Genomic DNA, 6,252 nt, shown 5'->3' on the forward strand with positions numbered 1-6,252 from the left:
TAAAATAGGACTTTTTTCTCCCTAAAGTTACACCTGTTTAATGAATTATACCTGTTAAAGCTGATTCCTTAATTAGTTACCCGTGCTCAGGTGGACTCTTCTCAGTCAGTTTGTGCCTCTTTTATCAGTTCAGCTTCTCTCAGCTGGAATGACTCAAACACTTCACATCCTGAGCAGGCAACACTTAAACTATTCCCTTCCCCAAAGAGCTTCCAGCCCAAAATAGCCAAGACAAACAAAAGCAAGACCCAGGATAATGAGGGAGAGGGTGAAGCAAACAGAAAGTGGGAGGACTGCTTGGAAAAAATGTGGGTTTGGGGGTGGTAGCTTGTTTTTCAAGGAAGGCTGCAGGAGGAAGAAAGAGGTGTGCAATGGGTAGTAGGTGGGAGAGGGGTCCCTGTGTTTTTCCCAGAGGAAATGTTGCTGTGGAGAGGCTCAGGTGAGGGGAAGGAGGGAGGTGTGAGGGCTGGGAACAATCAACCAGAGCTGGGCCTTGGGAGTGACTTGAAGGGGGATTCTGTGCTCACAGTGCCTTGACCTGCTGCTCTCCTCCCAGCCCAGCTGATGATGGAAGGCAGATGTATTGCCAGCCCCTGGCTAGAGGTGAGGCCACTCTTACCTTGAAGCTGAAAGGAGGAGAGGTACAAGGAAGCAAGAGGAGTGCACTGCCTCTGCTGCCCCAGCCAGGGGCAGGATTTGTCGTGCCCTGCCAGTTTCTCCTTCAATGAGAGAAAGGAAAAGCAGTATCAGGAATATTTGAAGGAGATAGTGAGATGGACTTGAAGTTGGGTTCTTCAGCTGTCGCTTGTCCAGCTGTGTTCTCAAAGAGTGGAAACGGCTATCCAAAAATACCATTCATTTAATGCAAAACCTCGTGATTCCAAAATCTTCTACAACCCCGCCTTTTAGACTTTTTTTTTTTCATATGTGCTTGTCCTCCACCAAGACAGTCCTTGGGTCCCAGAAAATATACTGTTTTGGAGTATGGGGGAAATTAAAGAATAAACTAAATACTAAGCTCTGTAATAATCTTTTTTCTATGCTGTGCACGTCACCAAGCAAAAGAGACTCCTGACCCCTGATGCTCTCATAGTAAAATCAAAAGAATAGTCTGCTATAAACAAAACAGAGCCTGGTATTACACAGCTTTTAAAAAGTTTTGAGAATTGAATAATGAAGTTTCAAAGTGTTGGCTAGGAATGGGCACATAACTTTAACCAAACACGAGACACACACACACAGACTTGCACACATAGCATACACCACGAACACAGCTTGTACTGGGGCCTTCAATGGGCTGTGGTGATGATTTCAGTTCAACCAAGACCTTCATGATCCTCAGACACTCATCCTGCCCATCCTGGTATGGGTAAACATTGCCACTCCAAGGCAGAGGTGTCTGGTTTACTTGTGAATCACCTTCAAAGTGCTCAAATTTTTGTTCTTAAAGTAATTCAAAACTGTGGCTTAGAAATAAGCAAATATTTGTAGAAAAACAAAACAAAACAGCAATCTCTGCAGACTAGCAGAAACTACTCAATTTTTGAAAAATATCAAATATAGGAAATGCCCACACTCCAAAATATGTCTTCATTGAAATAATTTGGAGAAGCAAAATTGGACAAAAATAGTTGAAATAAAATTTTACATTTTTCTTCCTTTACCTTAGTTAGATGGAAGAATCAATATTGGCAATAAGCTCAGTAGTGAGAATGGATAAAAATAGTACAAAGCTAACTGTGGTCATTGTGTGACTATTCCTGGTGGAGCTGAAGAACAAATCTATGGGGAAAGGCTATAGGAATGGATTCAGAATTGCAATGAATTGAATAATTCTATTTTTATATTAGACTTCTGAACTGAACAAAACTTGCGACAAAGTAAAGCAGATGAACACAATGTGAATGTAGTTTATTCCACTCATCATCATCCTCATCCCTTGTATTTATGGCAAGTTTGCGTAGGATTCCTCTGTTTGTCTTTTTGCATTTAAAAAAAGTTCTTTCATACTACCAGGTTATTTTTCTTAAATCATTCTGACCTTTAGTACCTAGGAGGTTATTTAAAAGGAACCACATGATGAAAGATTGTGGCTTTGGCAATATTTCTTATATGAAAAGGACAGGGTGTGGTTCAATAATGGTGAAAACAGAACTTTCTGGAGAGTATTTTTCTTCTTTATTTCTTTATCTAAGAAGGAAAGTCTTCATCCTCTTTTAAATAAATAAATAAACATTCTGGCAAGTAGGATATATATCATTCTGGGTGTACAGAACTTTGTCAGCACATAAAACAAGACCTTTGTCTATTGACAGTATCACTGGTTTGTTATTTGTGTGGCACTTCAGCTCTGCCTATGGCACTTAGGATGAGTGAAATGGTACATCCTAAAGGATGATTTATCCAATATAATGCAATGAAAACTCAGTATCAGTAAGAGATGTACCAAGGCCCATATTTTTGGGAAGGGTGTCCACAGCTGGGAGATGTGTCAACGCTTGAAGTGTGTTTTTTGAATTGCAACAAAACAAACAGAGAGTAGATGGCAGGCCGGTGAAGCTGTTGGGAAACTGGGCTATTCCTGTCTCTGGGAGCTAGAGAGAAACAGCTTGGTTTGATGCCGCGTGGGTTGGGAACCAGCACAGGGATACAAGGAACGGGTAGTTGCTGCTGTTGGGATAATGGTTTTGAAAGTCTAAGAAAACTGACATGCTGAAACCTCAAGAAGAAAGAGGAGTGATGCAGAAAAATATTGCACTTGATGCCTCAAAACCAGACTTTCTTTCTTGAAACAATCACAAAAACCAAGTACTCAGAAAAGAAGAGATTTCTCTGGCACTTATTGATGAAGACCCCACAGCATTATTTGGGTGATTTTGTGTTGTTGACAGAGGATGCTCACAGACAAGAGATAGCAGCACCAAAGCAGTTCAATGCCCAGATGCAGAAGTGGTGACCCAGGGATGCTCCCAGGCTTTCTGTGTATCCTTCATGGACTTGGACACTTTAAAATCAGCACAAGGATGTTCAGCCCCTCTAAGGAAGTTGCTGCAAAGGTCTGTGTGCTGAAATTGGGTCCCTCCCTCCCCACCACAACACTGGTTTAGTGAAACACAGTCTTGCCACTTGGCTCTCCCTTCTGGTGCAATCCAACCAGTTCCTTTGGATGTAGACAATTGCTTCACTTTCCTGCCACACCTGGAGCTGTTGGTTCCCACCTCTCCTTGTCCCACAGCACACACAGGCAGGGAGGAGGTAGCAGGGGTGACCTTCTTCCTCCTCAACCTCAGAGGATTCTATCAGCCACTTCTGGGAAGGGGCCTTGACATCCTGGAGACAAGGGCAGGACACAACAGCCTCCAGTCTGGAATGGGGCCACTGCCAGCAGCTGAGTGCATATTAAACAGTCACAGAGAAATGGGCAGGCAGGGATTGCATTTGCATTAAACAGGCATAGAAAATTGTGCTTGTTCAGACGGAAAGTGATGGCCAGAACCCACAATAGGGGAAGTATCAAAACTGCTCTGTACAGCACTGTGAACTCAAACTCTGAGTTAGCTACTGTTAATTTAGTGTTCCCTTCAGTTAAACTAATTATGGAGTGTTTCTACATGCACAAATAAATGAATTGCAAAAAGAACAGTGTTGGATGATATGCACAGGTTTGATTGTTCATGTCCCATTGTCCTCACTCCCTTAAAACCATTCTCATCACACAGTAGCCCTATTACAGTTCTTTCTGCTTTCATGCTGTTCACAGTTTGTTGATGCAATTCCTTCCTCAGCTCTGGCAGAATAAATGGCTCTGTTCTTAGACTGCATTTTACCCCTCTCCCATCCAGCCATGCCATTATCCTCTTGTCACTGTGAAGAAGACCTGCAAGGCACACACTGAGGCTGCAAGGAGCGGCATTAACCACAGAGCCACCCCACTCTAAATAACTCACCCTACAAAAAATATTGTATCACTGCAAAGGCTCCCTCAGCAGTGACCAGGATGGCAGAGCACCACATTATTGCTCTGTGCTACGCTGTATTTACAAGCTGCTTTGGAAGTGCAGAAATTGCACCTATTCCCACACAAATCTCCCTGCTCCCTCTGACACCACGGTAAGAGGGTGGTTATTGCAACATCCCGCAGTGTAATCCTGAAGGGTATAGGACAAACTCAAACACCCACAGAATACAGAATAAAAGGACTCTGACAAACAAAATCCTGGGTTATACGAAGGGTAATGACTAGGAAAACCCTTAAACTAGGAAAATACAGTCCTGTGAAGAATCATCATTACTCCAATGGTGCAGGTATTATAAGACACATGCTCCAGTTTTGCTGGAACAACAATAAATCTGACACACGCACACAAAAAAGGCATCAGTCCTGCTGCCTGGTTAGTCTTGCTTGAGGCTAAAATACCTAAAAGCCTATTCAGCACAGGAAGCATTTAATAGCAGTTTTCTGTGTTTGCTCTCATGCCCCAGAGATACCATTCCCATAGAAAGTTTAACTGTAGAAATAAATGTATACTTCCAGAGTTGGCTAATTAAACAGTAAATTGAAATAATTACAATAAGATGAATTAAAAAAATCTACAGTTCTTTAATAGCCCCCCTCTGCTCCTTCTCTGTAGGAGAACGCTGGGTTTCAAATTCAGCCCTGGAGATATTCACTCTTTCACCAGGGTACATTAATGTTCAATTCTGCTAAGCCTGGAGGGAACCTCTTGCCAATACTGGAAGGAGGCTTGGAGTAATTTCCCCACCTCCTGGGCAGTTTACTACCTTCTTGGTAAGATAATGGGTCCTTGGCCCTCATCTACATAATGCTCAACGGTGGGGTTTTTTTATGTTCCAAATGTAAGGTGTTTTCCAAAAAAATTCCCACTGAGACATAATAAGCTGGCAGTGTTTCCTTGAAAAATCCCAAGTACTGAATCTTGTGGGAAAGGATGCTGACTCACTGATACTGGTGGCTCAGTACTGAGGTCTGATACAAAGAAGCAGGACAATTACGTTATTCAGGCAGGAAGAAGAAAGCTATAGAAATGTTGAAGCAAGAGGGATGAAAAGGCAATTTTTATGTTTCCTTATGATTGAAGTCATACTGTAAGAAAAGTGAGGTTAGACTCATTTGTCAGACATGGTTTTTAGCTGATCTGCATGAATTTGTTTTATTCAGATTCACTGTGTTGTGCCTCAGGAATATAAATTCAATACTGAATTTTAAATTCTAGCATAACTAACTGTTCTTATCCCAAGCCATGAAGAAAGTCTTCCTCTCCTTTCTCTCCACCAGACTTTGAACAATATACAGTCCTCCTTTTTCTGAGTAAAACCTGAAAAGGATAAGAAAACACTTCTTTAAATGGACATTTTAGAACTGCCCTTTGTGGGAGGGCATCTGATTTATGGTATGGTTTTATTTACATGTGATTTATAATTAATTCAAGCACACAGCATACTGCCAAAAGCACAAGGCAATCTTCAGCCCCATGTCAGGCATGAAAAGATGTGTCTTACTTTTTGCATTTCTTTTTAATTATGATTTAAGGTTTATGCCTGGTATTCTTTGCATGTCCAAGACTTACTTGTTTCTGAGGGATTTGTAAATGCTTTAAAAAAAAGTGCTACTGAAAAATTAAATTGCCAGAGGCAAGTAAAATAGAGCCAGTCTGCATCACTGCCAGCACGGCCATTGCCAGCATAGATAGTCATTGCTGCAAAAGGAAATATTTTCAGCTGCAAAGTTCAGACGAAGAATTATAAGGAAAAAAATGCTATTTTGGTGTTTACTCAGAGTAAGAAAATCTTCTTGCTTCTGTAAAGATGGGCTGAGGAGAAATGGATACAAGTTAGTTTTAGCTCAGCTATACCATGTGGGATTACCCGAGCGATAACCGCAGCCACTGGGAGTCAGCCCAGCACCCGACATCCTGCCTCCCAGACATATTAATCCCCCCATTGCAACGCTGAGCACCAACCAGAGAAATTCTTGTGGAAGCTCAGATTTCAGATCCACTGGCTTTTCACTTCTACCTCCCAAGCAAGCATTTGCTGGTTGTGCTGAAGGGGAATTTTGAGCCTACAGAGACAAACACCCGATTGCCCAAAGACTTTCTGGGTTATGGTAATGTGTCTGGTTTCAGTCTGGTCCCTCCACAAATTTTCTGTGAACCCTATTTCAGTTCCTCTTTCTTTGTGAATTTCTCTGTGAAGAGAAGTCGAATCTTTCAGTGGATGACCGATTCTGGT

This window comes from Myiozetetes cayanensis, unplaced genomic scaffold (genome assembly GCF_022539395.1).
Source record: "Myiozetetes cayanensis isolate MyiCay16 unplaced genomic scaffold, myiCay2020 scf1, whole genome shotgun sequence".
NCBI lineage: Eukaryota > Metazoa > Chordata > Aves > Passeriformes > Tyrannidae > Myiozetetes > Myiozetetes cayanensis.